Raw genomic sequence first — 25,856 nt, forward strand, 5'->3', positions numbered from 1 at the left:
TGGTTTATAAGGAGGAGTTGGAGGTCACGCTGGGCTTCGCTGGCCATCACAACTTGTTAGAAGCCCTTAATGACAAAATGGAACGTTTGGAATGTTGCTATGAACCATCTCTTGAACTCATCATTTGTGGGGACTCTCCCCATGAAGAAGTACAACAAAGCACCACATTCACTAGCTTGAACTCTAAGCAAATGTGGTCCATGGGAAGGTCAATCTTAGTGAAATGTCTTCTTGGATGAGGGGGCAGCATCAATAGAGAATTTGGGTGGAAAGCCTAATTGCAAGCAGTTAGAAGCCGCTTATATGTCATTGGGTATCGCCCAATGCCAAACTTGTAGTTGCACCTAAGAGCTTGATTTGCTACTTCTCCCTCCAAGGTTTTCAAGCTTGGGGAGTTTCCATGAGTTGTTGTGAGCCGCTCACACTGCACCAAATTTGGAGGAAGAGAGGTTGGTGAAGAGCCCTTCTCACACTCTCTATTCCTCTAATTCTCACTGCCTCACATAAGCAAGCAAGTATGTATGTGTAGAAGCAACTAATAAGAGGGTTTAGAATAGGCATGCATAAGCTTAAGAAAAGAAATGAGAGAGTGTGTTGTATTATGAGAGAAAATTGACTTATATACAAATTTGGCGAAGGGATCTCAACATGCACATGGGGTTGTCAATCTCTTGTCTTTTGTAGCGACTGATGGCCCTTCTGCTTGTGACATACTTGCTATCTTCTCTTCAATCATTGGAATTTGGCGAAGGGATCTCAACATGCACATGGGGTTGTCAATCTCTGGCCTTTTGTAGCGTCTGATGGCCCTTCGGCTTGTGACATGCTTGCTATCTTCTCTTCAATCATTGGAATTTGTTCCATCAATGTTGATGCCCCTCGGATTGCAACTTGCTTCTTCCACATCCTGTCTTGTTGCTGCCTTCACGAGATCCTTAGAGTTTGCAAGCTGAGTTTTGGTAGAGGTCACCATGGCATCAATGGAAGTCATGTCTATTTTTTGGGTAAAAAGCAACTTTCAAGCTGTGGAAGAATGATATACACTAATAAAAGATATAAAAGATGAGTGAAATCTCTCTCTCTCTCTCTCTCTCTCTCTCTCTCTCTCTCTCTCTCTCACACACACACACACACACACACACAAAAATGTGCATACCTCCATAATGCACAAAGCCTCTTGCACTTGGGCGGAATCATTATGCACATTTTGGAGGTATGCGAGGTTAAAAGGGAAAAATACTTATCTTGCTACTGTGCTTTTCAGAGGTATGTGAATACTTTTTATATAAACTTTTATATGGTTCTTCTCTCTCTATCTCTCTTTCTCTATCTAAAACTAGGCTTTGCAAAAGATGCACACAATTTGAGAGGTAGCTCTCTCTCTCTCTCTCTCTCTCTCTCTCTCTCTCTCTCTCTCTCTCTCTCTCTCTCTCTCTCATTGGCCCTACAAAGGTTTTATCTAAATACCTCCAAATGCGCATAAAGAGCCTCTTGCTCTTGGTAGAATTCAGGATGCACATTTTGAAGGTATTCTACAATGAAGGGGTCAAAAAATCAAAAGATGTGTGCAAAACAATTCAACATATTATCTTCTTCTGTCACTCTTTCTCCCCGTCTTCCATACCTCTACAATGCACATGATCAACCCTTTCAAGTTAAAATACTAAGTGCACCTTTTAACAGCATCTAGTTTTATAACTTTCAGGATCGCACCCATTTTAGCTTACATACCTTGACAACACACATAAGTTATTTATTGAAAAGATAGATGTTGTATGTGTGTTTTGGAGGTATTTTTTGATAGAAAATATCTTGATGCAAATGCGATGTGTCATGTATGTGTGATCCATTCCATGGCCTTTAAGCGATGATCACCAGTTGTGCTTGGTTTTGCCAAAGGTTCTCTCTATATCTTTCTTTCTCTCTCTCTCTCTCTCTCTCTCAAAGAATGGCTGCAACATCTTCTCTTCCCCTCTCTCTCTATTTTTCTCTATCCCTCTTTCTCTTTCCTTCTCTCTCTAATGAGGTAAGGAAACAAGAACCAAAGTATTGCCCCCTCAACGGTTCTCTCTCTCTCATAAATACTGATGTACCACAACGAGCTCTTCCTCTCTCTATATCACTTTCTCTTTCTTAATCTCTCTAATTAGGTGAGGAAACAAGCACCGAAGTACTACCCCCAAATTTACATTCTCTTTATTTACTACACCGTATAGATTGTACCCTCTTATGTAATCTCTCTCTTTCTATATATATTTGGAATGTCACTTCTCACTTTATCTCTCATCATGTTTTCTCACCTTTCTAGTTTCATGATGAGCTTTTCATCACAATTATTTGCTCTCATTTTTCATAAAAGTACATTGTGTGATGAATTACCAATGTGAAATTTTCACCAAAACTTACCTCTTTATTGTACTCTCTCTCTCTCTCTCTCTCTCTCTCTCTCTCTCTCTCTCTCTCTAAGAGTGTGTTCATCACTTCTAAGCAAATTGTCTTTGAAAGCGATTTGTGCACTCAAAGCTTCAAAGGCATATAGGTACTCTTTAGCATTTTATTGCTGTCATAAGAATACCTCCAAAGCGTGCACAGAAAAGGAGAGAGAGAGAGAGAGAGAGAGAGAGAGAAGGGGATGGGGGGGGGCAAGACACTCATAAAATGTTGTAATATTATAAGTGAGCATACTAAATGATACCTCTAAAACGTGCATAATGCATTCTAAACTTTCCCAAGCAAAAGTGACCAAAAGCTTCTCTGCACGTTGGATTGAAATAGCACAAAAACATGAAAAAAACGCTCTTGCTCTTGAAAAAACCTATGTGCATGTTTTGGAGGTCATTCTCATCTTTTTCACATAGTAAACAAAGGAAAAAATGATCTAATGTGCAAACCATCCCAATGTTTGTACGTTATGATCTCTTTAAAATGCACAAAACTCTTGCTTGTTTTTCTCGAGCAAATGATGTGCATTTTAGAAGTATTGGAGGACTTTGGGAAGAAGGACTGACTAAGTATACCAACATACCTAATAAACGTGCAACAGAATATCGATCCTTCCTACAATATAAGCTATGCGCATTTTTGGGATATTCTTGTGTGTGTGTGTGTGTGTGTGTGTGTGTGTGTGTGTGTGAGAGAGAGAGAGAGAGAGAGAGAGAGAGAGAGAGAGAGAAGCACCTCAGAAATGTGCATCACAAGAGCACATACCTAAACATCACAGGACATCTATCCTTACTAGACTATAATTTATTTTGTAGCTTTATGATTTCTAGGATTGATGGCAAGGAAAAAGCAGATGGCAAGGAGACAAGGTAGAGGAAAGGGGATCGCAACAAAAGCTGCACAGCAGAGCCCAAAAAGGTTCCCAGAAAAGGAAAGCGTGTGCATGCTTTTCAAAGGAGGATAAGGCGTGTGTCCCAAAACATATCAGCACTAAGGGAGATGAAAAAGACACAGAAGGCAACCTTTGCATCCGAAAGGCACCATTTAGAAGGCTTGTAAGAGTAATAAGTGACGCTTGTAAAGAAAACCTTAGATGGTATGCCACAAGCCTTGATGCTTTGCAAGATGCAACAGAAGACTATCTTATTGAGTACTTTGTAGACCCCTTTATCTTAGCTGCTCGTGCTTATCATTGAGTGACAAATGGAGAAGGACGTGCACACACTCTCTATGCCTAGGTACCATTTGGATAAGGTATTGCATCTAGTTGATTTTAAAGATCAAAAGATGAAAGACATTTTACTTATTACCCCTTTTTGGAAATAAACGAATGTGGCTGTAACAAAGGTCACTGAAAATGATATCCATGAATGAGGCACATGGGCCAACTTGCAAAAAAAAGAGTTTTTGGAGCATAAGGCTAAAGGGCAAACTAAGAAAGAGGAATCAAGGAAAAGAATTGAAGGTTCAAGGCAGAGCAAGTTGGAAGAACTAGCAAGAAGACAAGAGTTGATAATAAACCCCTAGAGCTGGTCAGTTATGACATGGAGTTTGAATTTCTTCAAGAAGGAACATGGAATTATGTATCCCTTAGGAAAGATAACATAAAGGTTCTAAAAACCTACAAGGAAGATGTGTCCGATACAATATTGTTTGGCGCACCAAGGTATTTAAAATAAAGCCACTGATATGTAGTCATAAATCTCTAATATTGAATTGTAGCTCTTTGCTTATGGAGTTATCTTTTGTTTGATTGCTTTCAGCCCTTTGCTTATGGAATTATCTTTTGTTTGATTGCTTTTAGCTTGATAAAATCTCAAATACCAAAAGATAAGCAACATGAAGTGTTTATCTTGGAAAGCCATATATGTGTGCCCCTAGAGCAACGAAAAAGTGTCCAAGAGTTGCTTGAGGGGTTTACCTATTGTGATACTCAAGTTAGACTTATCATTCTACCTTATTATGTAAGGTAGCATATGCTCTGAAACTATAAATAAAATCCAAGCATAAAAGCATATTTTACTTCTTCGTTGTTTCTTGTTTCAGGGTCCATTGGAGCCTGGTGGTTATAGATGTAAATTTGAGGAAGGTTTACCTTGTCAACTTCCTATCCTAAACTCATTCTGCAATAAGAGTGTAAATATTATTTTAAAATAAGAGTGTGAGGGGATAACTACCTTTTAAAATACTAAATAGACATTTGCTTTGATAAAAGGCCTATGAAGAATAGCCATTGAAAAATTTGCTAATGTTGGTGGAAGATTTGCTATAAGTGCTATCTTTGATAGTATTTAGGTGGAAATTTATTCACTTATAACTTGTTTTTATATGTCCTCACTTAAAATTCTTTAATTACAAAGGTACCCCTGCAAAATGATATAGCCAAACATGTGGGTGACCAGTGATGTACCATGCCCAATATTTTTTTTGGATATATACTATGAAACAAGCACAAAATATGTAAGCTTTCAATCCACTAAACAGTAAATTAAAATTAGCATGAACATGAGAACAACTCGAAACACATAAAGGCAACTTTTGATTTATTACAAATAAACTTGAAAGATTAAATCGAGGAAGATTTGCTTCTGTACAAGATAGAGTTGATAGATAGCACAAGCACCGCTTCAAGACAAAGAGATGGAGGACAAAATGAGAGAAAACAATGAAGAAGGGTACCTGCAAAATGGCGCTCTTGATGGAATGATGAATATCTTTACATTTAATGAATTTTTCTATTCTTTTTGATACCTGCAAAATGAACCAACAAGATTGTATTGAGTATTTCATTTATAATTAATTGAGATGTTTCTATTTTTAAAATGTGTTCACCTGCTCTCCATTCACTCGAAATGAAAAATTGGCATGCAGTTCGACTTTATCTTCATTGATCAAGCCCATATCTTCTAAGTTGGTGAATTTTGTGCATTCACATCCCAATGACAGTTGTTTGAAGCTCATCATTCATCCACACATCAATGTCAATTATTGGATTATTGTCCACATTACTAAGGTTCTGATGGAGTTCTCCATTAACCCTGTGAAATCTTTGATAATACAATGATAAGATAAAGTTTTGACTTTTAATCATATATTTGGCGTTGACACTTCTAAGGTCCACTTTCCATTCAATTCCATTTGCAACCTTGAAGTCCTAGCCTCTATATAGAAACTCTAATATTGTATCTGAATCTAGGTTTTTGCAAACTAGCATTGTGTTCTTGGGCGAGATAGGAAAATTAGCAAAGAAATCTACAATAAGGCCTACACACCACCATTTTAACAAGCTTGCTTGTAACATTGGGTTTAAGGCCTTTCTACACCTCATGAAAGAGTTTGCATCTAAAGGCCTCACTAATGTTGGAGCTAGGAAGTGGCCAATCTATGCTTTTGAAACTTGGTACTGGTACCTTTTCTAAGTAGCCTGAAGGCGTATTTGAGTGTACATGGAAAAAATGATCATAAAATAAAATACCACACTCAGCTAGCTACCTATGCAACCTTCCACTGTATTGTTGTTCTCTGGTAGCATGGTAGATGTTAATGACTCCTATGATACTTTCAATAGATTGACATTCCTCATAAGATGAGGGTAAACATCTAAGAAAAAGAAACATAAAAGAATCATTAAGTTAGGAGGTTCTAAATTCCATGTGTATAGTCATGACCATACTTTTGAAAAAATGGTTTTAAAAAAAGTGAGGCGCTTTATGGGAGGAGGCTTGTAGCTACGATTAGCAACATCATATAAATCCTTTGATGTTAGATCCTCTTTGTCGCAAAATGGTATTACCATTTCTATGCCCACGATGGCCAAGAACATCATTATTTAGCCCCCTCATAAAGGAGAGTTGGGTACCATCGCTCATTCACCTGCTTCATGATCTCCTCTTTTTGGGATGCACTTACACGATAGGCTAACCTATTAGGCGGTGGTGCGCTACCCGGCACAAGATCAATGCGATGATCTTCCGGTCATACGGGTGGCAACTCATCAGCAAAACAATCATTGTGCTCTTGCAAAATCTTCAGCCTATCATTACTAAGAGTGTTTACATGTACATTATTTTCCTCTATATGATCTTGTACAAAAATCAAGTACGCAAAAACACTCTTTTTCATTACTTTCTTAATTTATACACCAAGGGAAATGGTATCACCCTCTTCACCAACATCAATTACATGCTCTCGGCCTTTATGCATGAAGGTGATCCTGTTGGTCTTGTAAGCCTTGCACGGATCAATACGTGTATGCCAAGGCTTTCCAAGTAATACATCACACCCATTCAAAGGCGCCACAAGACAATCCTCATGATCCCCATGAAGGTGATCCTGTTGGTCTTGTAAGCCTTGCACGGATCAATACGTGTATGCCAAGGCTTTCCAAGTAATACATCACACCCATTCAAAGGCGCCACAAGACAATCCTCATGATCCCCATAGACTTAAATGAAAACTTTTGTACATATGCATTTACCGATTCCCCCTCATTTTGCTTCACCCAATCCCACTTCATTGTTATCTCATTCAATGCATTGGGAGGCAAGAATTGAGCATAGAACCTCTCCTTGAACTCTTCCCATGATCTAACAGGATTCGGTGAGAGCTTCTCCGTGAGCCAGCAGTGCCTTTCATAAACATGCTTACATGCCGGATCATGGATTTCTGAGTGAAATCCTCGTCACTGAAAGCAATATCAAACTGGGCAATAAAAGCAAGTGCCTTTGATACATCATATTCCCCATGATATGTGTCAAACTTCACAGATTTGTCTCCGGCTTTGAAGTCACGAGACTTTGATGCATGTGCCTGCATCTCAACATGCTTTCCCCCATGTTTGTCCATTGGGACAGCCCCTGTGAGTGGCATCATTTAGGACCAAAAGGTGATGCACAAGGCATAGATACATGTGCCCTGTAAGCATGAGGCATGGCTGGCCCCTCAACATGCATTGATACATTTTCAGCCATAGCTTCTCCCTCACGAGCACACTCGAAGGCATGAGTGGCATGAAAGATACGCGGAATACTTACACCAACAGAAAATTGCAGCCCATGATGCATGTGTTGTGCATGCACATTTTCAACCCGCAATGGCATTTGACATACATTTTGACCACTGCCATAAACATTGTATCCTTCACGGGCTACATGAGGTATTCCTGCATGGCGTGAAGTCACTGATTGTTCCTCTCCCATAACATGGAGATTCATCCTCTACGACGTAAGTTCTTGTTCGGACACCTGTGAGGATTCCAATGTTGGGGTAAAGGCGTTATGCCCACCCTTATAGTGTGTACAAGCCCATAAGTTATAGTACATAGTACACTTAGTACTTTTAATGTACTAAGTGCACTATGTGTACTAGTGCAATATACATGTGTGATAGGGGAGTCACACACTCATGCCTCATGAGTTGACTTATCCCCACAACTCTCTCTCTCTCTCCCTAGTTTCTCTGTGTATGTCTCCCACACGATCTCTGAACCCTAATTCCTGTTTCTCCCACACAACTGGTATCAGAGCCTGCAGGTCGACTAGGGGTTGACGCTGAGTTTCTTCAGAAACGCGTAGCTGAAGCTGAAGCTGGAGCAGGCCAGTCCTCTCTGTTTGATCGAGCAAAGAAAGCCCGGCCAAAAACAATACCGGTAGGCCTGGGTTTGTGTGGCTGCTGAAATTGCGAAAAGGATATGTATCTCATCTCAATCGCAATTATATCAATGGGAGTGATCGTCGTTCTGTGTAACCAATTGAAATGACGACACAAGGAACGTTCAGTGAACGAGGGGGTCTTATCGGTGGGGGAGGCGACAGGTATCCGCTGATGCTGCCAGCAGTCTCACGTCCAAATTCTGCAAGCTTCGCCGCTCGCCAAGGCACCACCCGCTCATTTGCAGCTTTCAAGGCCCCAACGAGCATAACCTAAATCTAATACAGGCGAAGTGGATGTGGAGGCGCTGCGCTGCTGTTGTCTGAACGACTCCTCCTGGTCTTGCCCGCCATCACCTTCTGGATCTCCCACGAGTGAAGCGGCCGATTCTTGCTACAGGCAGCCAGCATCGTACGCTAAGTCACCGTAACAAGGAGACTGAAGCAGCTCCTTCAATTGCCCACCTGCACATCAGCAGCATCAGATGTGCCCCCCCCCCCCTTTTTCTCCTGCAACAACAAAACCCGCCTGTAAATCAGAGAAAAATCAAAAAATTACAAGGTATTTTCCTCAATTTTTTTTTGGGATTTGCAATTGAGCAAGTACATCAACAATTGAGCAGATACAGGTGTCGAATTGCTCAATTCTGAGCAAAATTGGCAAAATTGGGTGACATTGGTCACAATCAGGATCAATTTGCAGGACATTGGTCACAATCAAGATCAATTTGCAGAAAATTGGATGTCGAAATTTGGGGCTTTTGATGTAATTGTGCAATTAAGCACTCATACATGCTGTATGATGTGAGAAATCGCACATTTGGGCAAAATTGCAGCAAATTGCAGTGCAAATCAAGGGGCTTTTGTGCCGATTTGGTTGATTTGCATGCAGGCACTCGCAGGTTTTGCTGTGGATAATGTGTTGATCCCTTACAAGCACTCAATGTGCCTGTAAATCAAAGGGGTTTCATGTATTTGATGTATATGTGGCCAAGGGGAAGCATCGTGAACACTCTGGATGCCTTCATGTGCATCAATGTACCATGTATGATCAGAAATTGATCTTAAATCAAGGGGCTTTTCAAGTTTGTATGCTTGTTGAGCTTGGCAAAGCAGCAGGCAAGACATTTATGCCTTGAATCCTCAAAAATCAGCTTGCAGTCAAGGGGCTTTTGCCCAATTTCTGTTCGGAACTGTTGTATGCAGTGTGCAGGACTATAAAAGTCTGATTTTCACTCATTTGAACAGCCAGGAGAGCATTTATTGCTATTGTACCTGCTGGTACAGATTTGGCACAGCTTTGTGCAAGTTTTTGGCATGGCTGTACACTGTTTTGAGTGACCAAAAGGTTCAATTTCAGCTGCTGTACTTGCCGGTACAGGTTTGGTACATCATTGGTGAGCACTTGGTACTGCTGTACAGTACTTGGAAGGGCAACAGAGCACATTTAAGGTGCTGTCCAAAATCTGCAGCAACCAGATTTTGGTGATTTCATCACATAAAGTGGGAGAAAAGTTGCATTCTTGCTTCCGCAGTGGGAGATAAAGCTTGGGAGAACAACTGTGAGCACTTTGTGTGCTTTTGGTGCAGTGTCTGCACATTTTGCAGGGAGTCAGGCATTGACAGGTTGCATATTGCTATGGCAACCCCAGGTGAGAGCTCTTCATTGCTTCACATCAAGAAGCTTGAAGGCTCGCATAATTATGATATTTGGCAAACCCAGTGCTATAATGTGTTGCTCCAGAAAAAGCAGCACAAGCCTATCAAAGAAAGGGGTGTAATGCCCGCTTCTCTTACTGCTGAAGAGTGGGAAGATATGGATGAGCTGGCAAGATCTACTATCATGTTATCTGTGTCAGACTCTTTACTTTTCAGCATTCGTGAAGAGAAGACAGCTTGGGGAATGTGGCAGAGATTGCAGGACTTGTATGCCCAGCAAAGTGCCTCAAGCAAAGTGTATTGGTTGAAGAAACTCATAGGTCTTCAGATGAAGGAAGGGGCGTCTATGACAGCCCATCTAAATGAGTTTAATGGTATTGTCAGCCAGGTCATTAATCAAAAGTTGGCAATGGACGATGAGTTCAAAGCCACTTTTCTGTTATGCACTTTGCCAGAGAGTTGGGACACATTCAGGACAGCCACTAGCAATTCGCATGCTATGCTGTCATATGTAGATGTTGAGGGTGCTCTTCTTCAAGAAGAGATGAACAGGAAAAACAACTCTGTTGGAAAGTCCAATGCAATGAATGCACGTGGGAGATCCCAGCAAAGGGGAAAAAGCCAAGAAAGGGGAAGGAGCAAGTCTCGCTCCAAAAAGGATTTGGAATGCCATTATTGTGGCAAGAAGGGACACATTAAAAAGCAATGCTACAAATGGAAAAATGATCAAAAAGAAAAGGGAAAAGGCAAAGACAAAGAGAAAGATGAAGCCAAAGATGTAAAGCCAAAGGGCAAAAGTGGAGTCAAGATTGAAGAAATCAATGTGTCACATGCAGGTGGCAGTGAGGATGAGGTCCTCTTTACGTCTTCACTTGATGCCCATTCACTTCTTACAGGTGGTCATGGTATGCACTCATGGATCATTGATTCAGGTGCCTCCTTTCATGTCACAGGTTGCAGAGACTTGTTTGTCAGGTATACTGCTGGCAATGAAGGAGTGGTTTATTTGGGTGATAACCATGCATGCAAGATTCTTGGCAGAGGTGATGTGAGGCTTGTGTTTTCAGATGGCTCACAGCTTATGCTCCATGATGTCAGGCATGTGCCTGAGATCAAGAAGAATCTGCTTTCTACTGGACAGCTTGATGATGCTGATTATGTTACCACATTTGGCAGTGGAAAGTGGAAAATTAGTAAGGGCTCACTGGTTGTTGCCAGAGGCTCTAAGGTGGACACTCTTTATTTCATGCATGCAGGTGTTTGTCACCATGCTAATGTAAATGCAACCGAGCTGCCGGAAATTTCTATGTGGCATAGCCGGTTGGGACACATGAGTGTCAAGGGAACGGAGCAATTGTCTCGTTTGGGTTACTTGCCTTCTCTAAAGTTTTCAAGTTTTCAGTTTTGTGAGCATTGTATATATGGTAGGCAACTACAGTGCCCCCACAAGAAAGCTCTTGGACGGAAAGATGCTCAGTTAGAGCTTGTGCATACAGATGTATGTGAGATGCCTCAGCTTTCTTTGGGAGGGGCAAAATATTTTGTGTCTTTTATTGATGATGCCACACGCAAGGTGTGGGTTTATCCTCTTTGTTTGAAGAGTGATACATTCTCAGTGTTTGAGAAGTTTGTTGCTCTTGTTGAGAATCAAACTGGCAAAACACTGAAGGCTTTGCGTTCCGACAATGGTGGAGAGTATATGTCCAAACAGTTTCAGGACTTTTGTGATGCTAAAGGCATCAAGAGGGAGCTCTCTACTCCTTATGATCCTCCACAAAACGGGACAGCAGAGAGGATGAACAGGACCATACAGGAGAAGGTCCGTTCTATGTTGTCACATGCTGCGTTACCTCATGGTTTTTGGGCTGAAGCTGTTATGACAGCCGTTCACCTTATAAATAGGTCACCTAACACGAGGCTTGGTGGGAAAGTGCCAGAGGAAGTATGGACGGGGAAGCCTCCGTCATACAAGCACTTGAGAGTGTTTGGTTGCGTTGCATACGTGCACATACGCAGGGAAATGCGCACCAAACTTGATCCTAAGTCTCACAAATGCATATTCCTAGGATATGGTGACAGAGGTGAAATGGGGTATAGACTTTGGGATCCCATGAATAGAAAGATCATACGCAGCAATGATGTCATTTTTGATGAAACATGCATGTATAAGGAGCCTGCAAGGCAACAGGAGCCTGGTAGAGTCATCTTTGATGATGATGGACATCATGGACAACAACAAAGGGCTGTAAATCAGCCATTACAGCAGGAAAAATGGTGCTGAAAATGGTCCAAATGGACAGCCAGAGATGGCAGAAGATATCCCTATGGATATACCACAGTTAGAGGAGATACCGGGCATGATTTTTCAACCTTATGGCATGGAACAGGAGCCACCAATGGGTGATATGCAAGCTGGACAGCAACCTGCAAATGATGGTCATTGGGTACGGAGGTCCACTAGACCCTCCAGAGCCCCTGACAGGTTTGTTCCAGGGGTTGACTACTTGATGCTCACTGACTGTGGGGAGCCCTCATGTTATAAAGAGGCTTTACAGAGGGCAGACAAGGCTCTTTGGGAGCGTGCCATGAAGTCAGAGATGGATTCTCTGCAAAAAAATGGAACTTGGAAGTTGGTGCCTTTGCCTGCAGGCAAGAAGGTTTTGCCATGCAAGTGGGTTTACAGGCTCAAAGTTGCACCAGATGCAAAGCCAAGATACAAAGCCAGGTCAGTGGCTAAGGGCTTCAAGCAGGAATATGGTGTGGACTTTGATGAGATCTTCTCTCCAGTGGTCAAAATGACCACACTTAGAGCTGTATTGGCTTTGGTTGCTCATGATGATCTGGACTTGATTCAGATGGATGTGAAGACTGCTTTTCTTCACGGTGATCTCCATGAGGAGATATATATGCAGCAGCCAGAGGGTTATGCAGTGAGTGCAAAGGAGAAGCTTGCATGCAAGCTGAAAAAGAGTCTTTATGGGCTCAAACAGGCACCAAGAGAATGGTATCATAAATTTGATACATTCATGAAATCTCAGAAATTCAGGAGAAGTGACATAGATCACTGCTTGTACACCAAGAAAGCTTTGGATGGCAGTCTATTGATCCTCATCTTGTATGTTGATGATATGTTGATTGCCGGGAAATCTCGTAAGGAGATGGATGCCTTGAAGCAGAGGCTGCATCAAACCTTTGATATGAAGGATTTGGGTGATGCAAATCACATCTTGGGTATGCGGATACTTCGGGACATAAATCAGCATGTGTTGTATTTGTCTCAGAAGGAATACATTGGCAAAGTCTTGCAGAGGTTCAATATGGACGGGGGGAAGAAGACTAGTACTCCTTTGCCTCCATATGTGAAACTCAGTGCTATGGACAGCCCACAGTCAGATAGAGACAGGGCTGATATGGCCAAGATTTCGTATGCTTCAGCTTGTGGCAGTCTCATGTATGCCATGGTTGCTACTAGGCCGGACATTGCATTTGCAGTGGGAGTGGTTTCTAGATACATGGCCAACCTTGGCAAGAAGCATTGGGAAGCAGTGAAAGGTGTCATGAGATACCTGAAGGGCACACAGGATTTGTGCATTTGCTTTGGCAAACAGGATGCATTAGTGCATGGTTACACGGATTCGGATTATGCCGGTCATCCAGGAAGTCTACTACCGGTTATGTGTTTACATTCACAGGAGGTGCTGTGTCATGGATATCCAGGATGCAGAAGTGCACTGCCTTATCTACTTGTCACCAATTGGCCAACCATTTGGTCCATTCCTAGCTTTTGCGTCTCGTTCACTTGAGGCCAGGCCGGTGCCTCATGTGAAGAGGCCAGTATTTTGCTGACATGGACGGGAGCCAGACTGGTGCCACCCGTGTGTTAGCAGGATGGTGTCGTATGGACGGGAGCCAGATCAGTGCCACCCGTGTATGACCTGGACTGTGTTCGATCCATGGGACTGTCACGCCATGGGAGAGCCAGTATTCGTGCCGTGTTTTGCCTATGGGACTGTCACACCTAGGGAAACTCGTGCCTGGAACTGTGTCTTACCTATGGGACTGTCACTCCATAGGAAGACCAGGTTTTTATGTAATAAATGTCGTGCCAGTTTTGTGCCGACAAATATTTTGTACATGTTCCATGAACGGGAGATATGTCCATGTTACTATTTGCACATGCACACATATTTTGCATGTTTGAAACTGTTTTCGCATGACATGTATTTGTGTGTTTGCCTGCCTGACGTGTTACTTACTGAGCGGGGACGCCTGCCAGTGAGTCGTGAAGTCTGCCCTGTATTCTGACAAGTTTCAGTGCATGTGAACAGGTGGTAAGTATGTCACACTTGTTGTTTTAATGTTTTAAATTCTAACCCTTTGATTTATAAGGTTAGGGGTTCACACTTATTTAAAAGTGGGCACCCCCTTTGGGCACCCACTTTGGGGCCAAGGTGGGGAGCCTCACTTTTAAGTGAGTGTGGGGGTGGGCATGGTCACCTACCCCCACTAATCCCCCACATGCAAACGTGGGTATGACCAAGGTTAACTCCACTTTCAATTTTATTAAAAAAAGGGCCCCCTTCAAGCGTTAAATCCATCGCATCTTCTTGGCGTTGATTTTTCATCACCCATCGTTTCCCTCTTACGTAAACAACCGGCGACCAACGCTTGGGCTTCTCACAAGCTGCGCATACCACCACCAGCAAGGCTGCGTTTCTGCATACAGCCAGCAGGCCGTGTCCATCAGCAGCAACAGGGGGCCTTTCTCTTGAGGCTGCGCTTCATCCTCCATACAGGAGATTGCACCATAAGACTGACGGCTGCCTACTCTACAGGCTGTGTGTTTCATCTCCAGCCAGGCTGCGCTGCCCCTTACAGGTGGATGTGTACCCATTTCCAGCAAACGACTGCCCCTCATTACAAGGCTACGCTGCCTTCTTTCCGCAGGCGACTGTGTGACCAACTTCAGTGGGTTACTCCTCTTCTCCTACAGGCGCCTACTCCTCTTCCCAAGCAGGCGATCCCTTCTCCATACAGGAGGCTGTGCCTTCTATAAGGTGGCTGCACTTGTTGTAGCCAGGCGGCATCTTTCTTCAGCAGGTTGCTCCTCCACACAGCAGCCAGGTCTCTATCCTTCCTGCAAGTGGATACTTTTTCTCTCACAGCAGGCGGCTGTACCCTTCGTGGTGATGCTTGTCTTGATGCTACTACTTGAGGCAACTCTTTCTTCGACAAGGGTGGCTTCATAGTCTACACAAACACCACAAGTTTTGGTTTTCTATCAACCATATACAAGTAAGTGATTTTCAGATTTGAGTAAAGTATTAAATGTTTAAATCTGATAAGGGATTCATCCCTCTACGGCCACACCCGTTCGGTGCCGGGTTGTCCAAGCTATTTTGGCGAACCTCGGTCCAAAGGTGCTGAGATCGGGAGAGCCAGGCGTTAGTACGAGAGCGCCTGTTTGTGCGTGGTCTCGGAACACCAGTGAGGCGCTCTCCGCGGAGTCCAGTGAAAGCACAGGACCGTAGTGATTGGACCACATTAGTGGCCGTACTGCTCCGAGTATTCTTCATCGAAATCCGAGCCTATTTGTTTGGTACTGTTTTCATATGTACATGGACATTATCTGGTTCTCAGAACCCATGGAGCATTGTATTCATTAAATACTCCCAATAAATATATCATATATTGAGGGGGGGGTCGGCCCGTTCCAGCCCCAGTGCTGGTGTCCATCTTTCCATTTCTGTTCATTTAAATTCAAGTTGTTTTAAAGTTGTCCATTTCAAATTTGTGGTTTTAAAGTTGTGCTATTAAGCGTGTGGGTGTCCAACGGAGTCTTTCCCACTTGACGGGATCGGTTTCATTGGTATCAGAGCACGGTTGTTTCCCTCTTCCTAGTGGGGAAACGAACCTGTGTACTGGACATCCCGCTTTTAGCAAACTTTGAACACAATGGACAGCCAAGGCAACCCTTTGGAAGTGCCAAATTCGAGGGGTCCCTCTAGTGCTTCTCGTGGGTCCGATGCCCTGCGAGGTAGACACAAGCCTCTTGAAAGGGTTCTTGATAGTGAATCCAAAGGTCAACTGTCTCCAGGAAAGACAGTTATGCTTGAACAAGACCCTGATGCTATGAGAGCTGAAATGGAACATATGAGAAAACTTTTGCAGGCTCAAGAGCAAGAATTGAAGTTTTTGCATGAAGATCCTCATCTGCAAAGTGCTATTGAAGCCAGGAAGGCTGATGCTATGGTTGATGTAACCTTTGAATCTATGGCTCGTGAAGTGGGCAAGAAACCAAGGGAGTTGGCACTTGCCTATCTCCTTCGCAAAGGTGATATCAAAGAGGGGGATGACGGAGAGCTAAAATTCAGAAATCCACCTCGTTTAAAGCATGGAGATCCTGCATCCCAGAGGCTGAAATCTTATATGCAAAAGGAAGAGGTGACTGTCACCTCTCTACATGCATCCTCTCCCCAAGGCACAAAGCCTGATAGATTTATGTATGCCAGTGCTCATGGAGGGCACGAAAGTCACATGCATGCAAGATATGTATCTCATGGTGACAGGTCTACTTCCAGAAAAATTTTGCCTTCTGAGTTGTCTCATGGAGAGACCATGCCACATGCAGGCAAGTCACATGCATCAGAGCTTCGAGTTCGTGGAGCACATGTCACCGTGCCCCCTGAAGCTTCTATGACGGCCCATGGAGCCCATGCAGACAGGGCTACCCCGTTGGATAAGGGGAAAAGAAAAAGAGAGGACCATGAGCCTCATGCCAGGAAGCTCAAGGAGTTCAAAGCAGGTGATAAATCTGTCAAATTTGATGTCTTTCATGGTGAACATGATGCTTCTAAGGTGTTAGCGTTTGTGGCACAGTTCGACATTGCTTTTAGCGATGAGGACTTTACAGAAAAGTCAAAGGTGCGCCATGCTAGCATGTTTCTGAAAGGCACTGCTGCCCATTGGTGGATCACTGAAAAGATCACCAAGGATCCCATCTCTACTTGGAAGGAATTCAAAGATAGATTTTATGCTCAGTTCTTGCCACCCAATGCGGAGCAAACTCTCACTCAAAAGTGGGACAGGCTGGAACAAAAAGATAATGAGAGTGTGCAACAGTATGTTAACAAATTCTGGAAAGTGTTGCTGGAAGTGACTCCCTTCATGCTAATCTCAGAGGATGAAAGAAAGAGGAAGTTTCGTTCTGGATTGCAACCTGCTTATAGATCGGGTATTGAATTGCACCCAAAACATACATTGCAACAACTCACAGCTTCTGCCCTTGCTATGGAGCAATTGGTGCTCAAGATAAAGCAGGATCAAGGAGGTTCCAAGGGGAAGGACAAGGCTGTCCCAAATCAGCAAAAGGGTGGACAGCCACCTAAAAAGAACTTCCGGGAGCCTTACAAGGGTGGTAAAGCTGAAAATAACCCATCTAAAGAACAGGGCCCAAGGAAGAACAAATTTGGCTTAACCCCGGAGCAAAGAGAGCAATATGCTAAGGATGGAAAATGCTTTTCTTGTGGTAGCAAAGACCACATGTTTCGGCAATGCCCAGATCGCAAACCAAAGCACGAGGACAAGCACACCAAAGCAAATGTTCATGCAGTTCCTGATGTGCAAGGTAATACAGGTCATGATGCAAAAGAGCGTATGGTTTGCAAGGCTTGGGGGCAAATCAAGGATCAGCCCGCATTATTTATGTTTGATGACTGTGCAACTGACAATTTCATCTCTATGCAAATGGCAGCTGCATTGGGTATTGAGGTTGAAAACATGGGACCTCAGATTGAAGCCGAAGCTGCATTTATTGGTAAAGAGGTGCAGGTTACCCCTTTGATTGGGAAGTTGCGTATCCATATACAGGGCTATCTTAATAATGAGCATTTCCTAGTTGCTCCTCTGAATGGATGTGATGTATTGTTGGGCAAGCCGTGGCATCATAGGCTTGAACCCCGCAAAGACTACAAGTCCAATATGATTTCTTTTATGCATAAAGGCCGCATGCACTTTATTGATGCTGGCAAAGAAGGGGATTCCATCCCAGTTGTATCACACATCCAAATTAATAAAGCAATGAAAAAGAGTCTTTCTGCGTACTTGGTTTTTGTGCGTGATAGTCTTGTGCCAAATCATCAAAATATGGATGCTATGTCTAATGATAGGCTGAATTTTCTTAATGCATTCCACGACTGTTTTGCTGACTCATTGCCAGGTGAATTACCTCCCCAAAGGCCCGAAGATCACCGCATAGATCTTATGCCAGGTAGTTCTCCACCTAACAAACCCGCATACCGAGTAAGTGCTGCACAACAAGAAGAAATTATGAAGCAGGTCAACGAGCTTTTAGAGAAAGGTTTGGTTCAGCCCAGTTCCTCACCTTACTGCTCTCCTGTGCTTCTTGTTCAAAAGAAGGACGGATCATTCCGTATGTGTGTAGACTATAGAGCTTTGAACAAGCTTACCATCAAGAACAGATTCCCAATTCCACGTATTGATGATATCTTGGATAAGCTTGATGGCTCAGCTTGCTTTAGCAGACTTGATTTGAAGAGTGGTTATCACCAGATCCGAGTGGTGCCACAAGATGTCCATAAGACTGCATTCAGGACAGCTTTCGGACTATATGAATTCTTGGTAATGCCTTTTGGTCTCACCAATGCTCCTGCTACTTTTAATCGAATGATGGATAGGATATTCCGATCCCATCGCAAGTTTACAGGAGTCTTTTTTGATGATATCTTGGTTTTCTCCAAGAATGAGCAGGAACACAGAACTCATTTGGTCACAGTGTTCGAAGAGTTGCGGAAGCATAAACTTTTCGTCAATGCCAAGAAAAGTGAGTTTTTCCTTTCAGAGATTCATTATCTGGGACATATTGTATCCAAGGATGGAGTTACAATGGATCCTGCAAAGATAGAGACTATTCGGAATTGGCCCGAATTGCAAAACGTACATCAAGTACGTAGTTTTCTGGGATTATGTTCGTATTATAGGCGTTTCATAAGGCATTTTGCTATGATTGCCACTCCTCTACATGATCTCTCGAAGAAGAAAACTGCTTTCAAATGGACTTCAAAGGAACAGGATGCTTTCTTGCAGCTCAAGCATGCGATCATATGTGGTCCAGTATTGATTGTTCCTGACTTGCACAAGTCATTCGTGGTTGAATGTGATGCTTGTGGTGATTGCATAGGAGCTGTCTTAAATCAAGAAGGGCATGCAGTTGCATACGAGAGCTGTCGTTTGCATGATGCTGAGCTTCATATGGATATCTATGAGAAAGAGCTCTTGGCTGTAATTCACGCCTTAAAGATTTGGAAACACTACCTTCTTGGGGCTGAATTTGTAGTCAAGACAGATCATCAAAGCTTGAGATACTTTCTATCTCAAACCAAGCTTTCAGAGAAGCAAATGAGAATGGCAAATTTTCTTTCCATGTTTCATTTTCAGATTGTGCATACTCCATGTTTCATTTTCCATGTTTCATTTTCAGATTGTGCATACTCCAAGAAAGAAAAATGTAGTGGCCGATGCACTATCTAGGAGGCCTTATATTGCTGCAGTCTCAGTGGCCTCTCATGGAGATCTATCTGCTATGAGAGATTTGTATCATTTGGATGCTGATTTTTGCCATATATGGACTGATTTGATGGCTGGTCATTCACATGCCTCTTATGTTATCAATGAGGGTTATCTCATGAAGGATAATTGCCTATGTGTGGTGAAGGATTTGCGTCCAAAGGTTATGGACGAATGTCATGCTCCACCTTATGCTGGTCATAGAGGTATTATGCCTACTACTCGCATGATTCAGAGGTACTTCTTTTGGCCAAGCATGCGTAAAGACATTGAGGCTTATGTGCGTGCATGTATTACTTGCCAAAAAGTGAAATTTGACAGGCAAAAGCCTCCAGGTTTGCTTCAGCCCTTGCCTATTCCCTCGCAACCTTGGGAAAGTATCACGATGGATTTTATTATGGATTTGCCTAGATCCTAGCATGGGAATGATGCTATTTCGACTATTGTGGACAGGTTTAGCAAGCAAGCTCACTTCTTGCCCGTCAAGAAAACCATTAAAGCTGATCATATGGTAAAGCTTTTTCTTGCTAATATTTTCAAGCATCATGGTATGCCTAAATCCATTGTTGGGGATAGAGATCCCAGGACTACAAGCCTATTTTGGAAGGCTTTGTTTGATAATATGGATACCAAGCTTGAGTTTTCATCAGCTTATCATCCCCAAACGGATGGCCAAAGTGAAGCTGCAAATTCAGCTGTGTTGCATTTGTTGAAGTGTTATGTGGCAGATCAAAAGAGTGCATTGGAGAAGTATCTTCCACTTGTTGAGTTCGCCTACAACAATACAATCCATGCTTCCACAGGAAAGGCTCTGTTTGAAATTATTTATGGCAGAGTGGTCTTGCCACCCATCCTTCGTACCAAGGATGAGATTTTTGCAGCTGATGAATATGTTCGTGACTTGGATGTTGCCTTTGGTCAGGTGCAGACAGCCATTGCAAGATCTCAGGATAAGCATAAAAAGGCTGCTGACAAGCATAGAAGGGACATGGAAGTCAAAAAAGGTGATTGGGTATTGCTGAAATTTGAGAAGGCTAGGCTTCGGAAGAGGCCAAGACGAGAAGGATCATATCCTAAGCTCTCTCCTCGCTATTATGGACCCTTCAAGGTGATTCAGAAGATCAATGAAGTGTCCCACAGGCTTGCTTTACCTAGTCATTGGAAGATTCACAATGCTTTTCATGTGAGTCTATTTCGGAAATATGTGGGGCCAGATCCTGATGAGCCTGTCACAGAAGATCCGCCAGAAATTGAAGAGCTTGAGGAGATCCTCCAGCCAGAACAGATTGTTTTTCACAAGGAGAGAAAGCTACCTGCACGAAAGCTTTCCAGGAGATACCTTGTGAAGTTTAAGAATTATTTGCCTATTGATGCCAAATGGGTAAATGAAGATTATTTTGCAGATTATCCGCAATTGTTGCAGGCATATCTTGAGGCTTTTAAGTTGAGGTCAACTCTTTAGAAGCCCGGGGAGATGTCACCAATTGGCCAACCATTTGGTCCATTCCTAGCTTTTGCGTCTCGTTCACTTGAGGCCAGGCCGGTGTCTCATGTGAAGAGGCCAGTATTTTGCTGACATGGACGGGAGCCAGACTGGTGCCACCCGTGTGTTAGCAGGATGGTGTCGTATGGACGGGAGCCAGATCAGTGCCACCCGTGTATGACCTGGACTGTGTTCGATCCATGGGACTGTCACGCCATGGGAGAGCCAGTATTCGTGCCGTGTTTTGCCTATGGGACTGTCACACCTAGGGAAACTCGTGCCTGGAACTGTGTCTTACCTATGGGACTGTCACTCCATAGGAAGACCAAGTTTTTATGTAATAAATGTCGTGCCAGTTTTGTGCCGACAAATATTTTGTACATGTTCCATGAACGGGAGATATGTCCATGTTACTATTTGCACATGCACACATATTTTGCATGTTTGAAACTGTTTTCGCATGACATGTATTTGTGTGTTTGCCTGCCTGACGTGTTACTTACTGAGCGGGGACGCCTGCCAGTGAGTCGTGAAGTCTGCCCTGTATTCTGACAAGTTTCAGTGCATGTGAACAGGTGGTAAGTATGTCACACTTGTTGTTTTAATGTTTTAAATTCTAACCCTTTGATTTATAAGGTTAGGGGTTCACACTTATTTAAAAGTGGGCACCCCCTTTGGGCACCCACTTTGGGGCCAAGGTGGGGAGCCTCACTTTTAAGTGAGTGTGGGGGTGGGCATGGTCACCTACCCCCACTAATCCCCCACATGCAAACGTGGGTATGACCAAGGTTAACTCCACTTTCAATTTTATTAAAAAAAGGGCCCCCTTCAAGCGTTAAATCCATCGCATCTTCTTGGCGTTGATTTTTCATCACCCATCGTTTCCCTCTTATGTAAACAACCGGCGACCAGCGCTTTGGCTTCTCACAAGCTGCGCATACCACCACCAGCAAGGCTGCGTTTCTGCATACAGCCAGCAGGCCGTGTCCATCAGCAGCAACAGGCGGCCTTTCTCTTGAGGCTGCGCTTCATCCTCCATACAGGAGATTGCACCATAAGACTGACGGGCGGCTGCCTACTCTACAGGCTGTGTGTTTCATCTCCAGCCAGGCTGCGCTGCCCCTTACAGGTGGATGTGTACCCATTTCCAGCAAACGACTGCCCCTCATTACAAGGCTACGCTGCCTTCTTTCCGCAGGCAACTGTGTGACCAACTTCAGTGGGTTACTCCTCTTCTCCTACAGGCGCCTACTCCTCTTCCCAAGCAGGCGATCCCTTCTCCATACAGGAGGCTGTACCTTCTATAAGGTGGCTGCACTTGTTGTAGCCAGGCGGCATCTTTCTTCATAGCAGGTTGCTCCTCCACACAGCAGCCAGGTCTCTATCCTTCCTGCAAGTGGATACTTTTTCTCTCACAGCAGGCGGCTGTACCCTTCGTGGTGATGCTTGTCTTGATGCTACTACTTGAGGCAACTCTTTCTTCGACAAGGGTGGCTTCATAGTCTACACAAACACCACAAGTTTTGGTTTTCTATCAACCATATACAAGTAAGTGATTTTCAGATTTGAGTAAAGTATTAAATGTTTAAATCTGATAAGGGATTCATCCCTCTACGGCCACACCCGTTCGGTGCCGGGTTGTCCAAGCTATTTTGGCGAACCTCGGTCCAAAGGTGCTGAGATCGGGAGAGCCAGGCGTTAGTACGAGAGCGCCTGATTGTGCGTGGTCTCGGAACACCAGTGAGGCGCTCTCCGCGGAGTCCAGTGAAAGCACAGGACCGTAGTGATTGGACCACATTAGTGGCCGTACTGCTCCGAGTATTCTTCATCGAAATCCGAGCCTATTTGTTTGGTACTGTTTTCATATGTACATGGACATTATCTGGTTCTCAGAACCCATGGAGCATTGTATTCATTAAATACTCCCAATAAATATATCATATATTGAGGGGGGGGTCGGCCCGTTCCGGCCCCAGTACTGGTGTCCATCTTTCCATTTCTGTTCATTTAAATTCAAGTTGTTTTAAAGTTGTCCATTTCAAATTTGTGGTTTTAAAGTTGTGCTATTAAAGCGTGTGGGTGTCCAACGGAGTCTTTCCCACTTGACGGGATCGGTTTCACTACTACAGAGGCCGAGTATATTGCAGCCACAGAGGCTTGCAAGGAGGCATTATGGATATCTCGGTTAGTGGTTGATTTGGGTTATACAGGGGATATTCCATTGTTGCATTGTGACAGTCAGAGTGCCATCCAGTTGGCAAAGAACCCTGTCTTTCATGCAAAGACGAAGCATGTGGATGTGAAGTATCACTTCATCAGAGAGGTGATAGAGAACAAGCAAATTCAGCTTGTTAAGATTCATACGGATGACAACCCGACTGATCTGTTGACAAAGAGTTTGCCTCCGGAGCGGTTTGCTCATTGCAAACACTTGATGGGCATTGGATGAGGCCATTTTCAGCCTTGATATGGCCTTGTATATTATCATGTACATGCTGATTTTTCTTTTCCTTTACTTAAGGGTACTTTGCCTTTAAGTGGGAGGTTGTTGGGATAAAGGCGTTATGCCCACCCTTATAGTGTGTACAAGCCCATAAGTTATAGTACATAGTACACTTAGTACATTTAATGTACTAAGTGCACTATGTGTACTAGTGCAATATACATGTGTGATAGGGAAGTCACACACTCATGCCTCATGAGTTGACTTATCCCCACAACTCTCTCTCTCTCTCCCTAGTTTCTCTGTGTATGTCTCCCACACGATCTCTAAACCCTAATTCATGTTTCTCCCACACATCCAAGACATGTGGGATGGTAGCCTTTTCTGCATAGGCATCCTCGGTACGAGCCAAGTATACACGGGCTGCATCCCTCAGTTGCATGTGCAACTCTTGAGCAATCATTGCCATTGCATGATCCATCTAAGATTCAGCTTTCTTGGCCTTCAAACGGTTATGTACCAATGGATCCTCGCGGCGGTAGAGGTTCAATTCTTCTTGTTGTGCATGGAGAAGCATACGAGTAAGTTCAACCCTCAAGACTATGGACTCTTCTTCCTGCATCTTCTCTTTGCCACGGGACGGCTATCCCACATATTCATGTTCCCTATTGTGCACCATATGAGTTTGCTCATCCTGTAAAGCATTGGAAGCATGCATTTCATTGTCCCTGCCTCTTGTGTTAGCATCTCCAACATTCATTGTATGGCTATCCATAATGTTCTAAGTGTAGAGATAGCTAGTGTTCACAGTGATCGTCTCTCACGATAGAAGTGAAAGAGAACCGTATGCTCTGATACCAATGTAACTTGGTTGAACACAATGCTAATCAATACACTTAAATACACTAAGATTTGATGGACACTTGCTCAAATACAAGAAGTAAATTACTGAATTGACAAGAGACACACAATGAGCCGGAACGGCCGACCCCTCCCTCAAATAAAGTATATTGATCTTGGGAGAATCACGTACATAGTGTCATGGACATTTCTGACCAGATTCCCATACCAATGCATATAAATACAGTATTACAAACAAGTGGTTGTCATTATAGACTTGCAATCCACACTACCCTCTCAAGTGCCCATGTTCCCTACCATCTGCTCTCTATTGTTCCACCAACACATGGCAGCAACAATCTGCAAGAGAGCACGTAGGACAAGAGAACACTACACAGGGTATGTGATCTTGTAATCCGGTTCCTCCCTCCTGCTACTTGCTTCCATATTTAAGCGTAAAAGCTTACCAATAGCAAGTAGAGTCGATGACAGCGGAAGTCTTCGCGATGGAAGTCCTTGGAGTGTTGAGATCTTCGATTTGTCCCCTTTCTTCATGACAAAAGTCTTCAAGAGGATGAAGGGAACCTTGGGAGAGCTTCCCCTATGGTTCAGCTTGAGAAAAGAGGGCTGAAATTAGGATTTTCAGCAAAAAGACCAGAAATTACAGCAATAAAGAGAGTTGTTTTGCTGAATTTCAGTCATTGGGAGTGTGTAGGAGAGTGATTAGCATCCAGAATCACTCTTGGAAGCTTGAAAATCACCTTAGCAAGCTTGGAAATGGAGTTGGGAAGGAGAATGTGCAGAAAATGCAGCCCAACAGCCCTCGTGAAGGAGGCGCCAATCTCTAGAGAGAGGAGGAGGAGAGATGTGGTGAGTTGTCCAGTGTAGGTGGCAAGCAGGTGCTTTGTGGAGCATGCTAGAGTGGACACATGGCTGGTTACTCCCTTTGTACAAAGGGGATAAGGTCTGGGCAGTGGACATTGAGTTATGTCCACCTCGGAACATCAATGTGTGTGAACACCGGGCTGGTCATAATTTATAAATGAGTTTTGGTCGCCCAAAACTTAATGAAGTGTGCACACACTCACTTAAAAATTAGTGCTAACTCCTAAGGCTAGGTTTATGACCAATACTTACCACCTGTCACATGCCACATAACCATGTCAGCAGACAGTTTCACACACACGGTTCGCGGGCGGCCGTCCCCTTACCCGGAACTACACATTGGTCAAGCAAGCATGAAAACAGCATGCAATTTCAATTGCAAGCAAGCACATAAAGATGCTATGCAATGCAGCTTGGTATGGACAATCCCCGTTCATGAGACTATACCAAAATAGACGTACTCCAGGCAAGTACACGAGGTACCAGACCCAATGGAACACCAATCCACCAAGCATTCCCGGGCGTGTACACGGAGGCACAAGTCCCAACGGAAACCCAAGTCCACAGTAACACAAGTGGCATCAATCCCCTGCATATACAACTGCCATGGACACCAGTCCAATGTACATACATGATAAGAAAGCACAGGTGGACCAATTGGGTGGCCAAATGGTGACAAGAAGAAACGGAAGTTTGAATCAGGTTTGCACCCCATCATTCAAGAGAGCTTACAAGTGTACCCAAATCAGACTCTTCAGCAGTTGATAAACTCGGCACTCATAGCTGAAAATTTGCATATGAGGTGGGTTAAAAACAAGTCAAATTCAGATTCATTTAAGGGCAAGAGACAAGCTGGTTATGACCAGAAAAA

The 25,856-nt window shown here is 43.5% G+C and overlaps 1 protein-coding gene across 11 annotated transcripts in view; it reads right to left on the minus strand.

Annotated features, from left to right (window-relative positions):
- Positions 1–599: 599 nt before the first annotated feature.
- The window catches only part of LOC147627198 (putative pentatricopeptide repeat-containing protein At1g69350, mitochondrial), a 38,028-nt gene continuing 12,771 nt past the window's right edge, over positions 600–25,856 (minus strand). For 5 of the 11 annotated variants that reach the window (XM_086815832.1, XM_086815831.1, XM_086815830.1 and 2 more), the window contains one exon: positions 3,201–5,193. The gene's annotated coding sequence lies outside the window, so the exon portion shown is untranslated. Of the gene's footprint in view, positions 1,044–3,200; positions 5,194–25,856 lie in introns of those variants that run through there. The other 6 variants (XM_086815828.1, XM_086815842.1, XM_086815827.1 and 3 more) reach the window with 2 other exon arrangements.

Source organism: Cibotium barometz, chromosome 21 (assembly GCF_041138505.1).
Source record: "Cibotium barometz isolate CiBa-2024 chromosome 21, ASM4113850v1, whole genome shotgun sequence".
NCBI classification, from domain to species: Eukaryota; Viridiplantae; Streptophyta; class Polypodiopsida; order Cyatheales; family Cibotiaceae; genus Cibotium; species Cibotium barometz.